At 62.0% G+C, this 1085-nt stretch overlaps 1 pseudogene; it reads right to left on the reverse strand.

Annotated features, from left to right (window-relative positions):
* Positions 1-137: 137 nt before the first annotated feature.
* Positions 138-978, reverse strand: LOC114073578 (annotated as a pseudogene).
* Positions 979-1085: the final 107 nt, after the last annotated feature.

Here is a 1085-nt window from a genome sequence, read left to right on the forward strand (position 1 = left end):
GGCACAACCTGCCCCTGGACAAGGGGACTGGCCCTTTCTGGTAGAAAGGGATGGACTGACAGTCACTGGACTCCAGGGGTTGCCTCACCATCAGGGGGGTCATTCGGGGTGGGAGCAGCGGCCGAAGCTCTTCCCGCAGTCGAGCACTTGTAGGGCCTTTCTTTACCGGTGGGTCCGTTGGTGTTGGGTCAAGGCAGAGATCTGCTTGAAGCTCTTCCCACACTCCCCACACTTGTAGGGCCTCTCCCTGGTGTGGATGCGCCGGTGGGTGATGAGGGTGGAGTTCCGGTTGAAGCCCTTCCCGCAGTCGGTGCAGCGGAAAGGCCTCTCGTCTGTGTGTGTTGTCTCATGCCTGAGGAGAGTTGAGCTGCGCTGAAACCTCTTCCCACATTGCAAGCACTTGTAGGGTTGTTCCCCGGTGTGGATGAGCTGGTGAGCGCGGAGGTGGGAGCTGTCCCTGAAGCTCTTCCCACATTCCCCACACGTGTAGGGCATCTCCCCAGTGTGGATGTGCTGGTGGGTGTGGAGGTGGGAGCTGTCCCTGAAGCTCTTCCCACATTCCCTACACATGTAGGGCCGTTCCCCAGTGTGGATGCGCTGGTGCCTGAGGAGGTGGTAGCTCTTCCTGAAGCTCTTCCCACATTCCCTACATGTGTAGAGCCGTTCCCCAGTGTGGATGTGCTGGTGGCTGAGGAGCTTCGAGCTCACCCTGAAGCTCTTCCCACATTCCAAGCACCTGAAGGGCTTCTCCCTGCTGGGAGGCTGCTCAGGGACCACCAGCTCGGAGCTCCGGCTCAAGCTCCGGCTGCCTTCCCGGCACAGGACGGCTCTTTCCTCCTCACAGCTCCCTGGGCTGGCTTTGCAGCCCCTCCTCCGGGGGCATCTCCGGCCCTTTACCTCCCCGCTGCCTTCCTGCGCCGGGGAGCCCTTCAAAACGGCCTCTCCCACCAGGCTCTGCCGGGGGGATTTGTCCTCCGTGCTCTCCGTCCTCAGCTCGGGGCCTGGGGCAGGAAGGAAGAAGGACAGGCAGGGGATTTGCCTCCGGCCCAGAGGGAAGGCCAAGCACATCCCCCCCAAATTTGGCC

The sequence above is a fragment of the Empidonax traillii genome, unplaced genomic scaffold (assembly GCF_003031625.1).
Source record: "Empidonax traillii isolate 1590-97213 ecotype Southwest subspecies unplaced genomic scaffold, ASM303162v1 scaffold7148:size5304, whole genome shotgun sequence".
Taxonomy (NCBI): domain Eukaryota; kingdom Metazoa; phylum Chordata; class Aves; order Passeriformes; family Tyrannidae; genus Empidonax; species Empidonax traillii.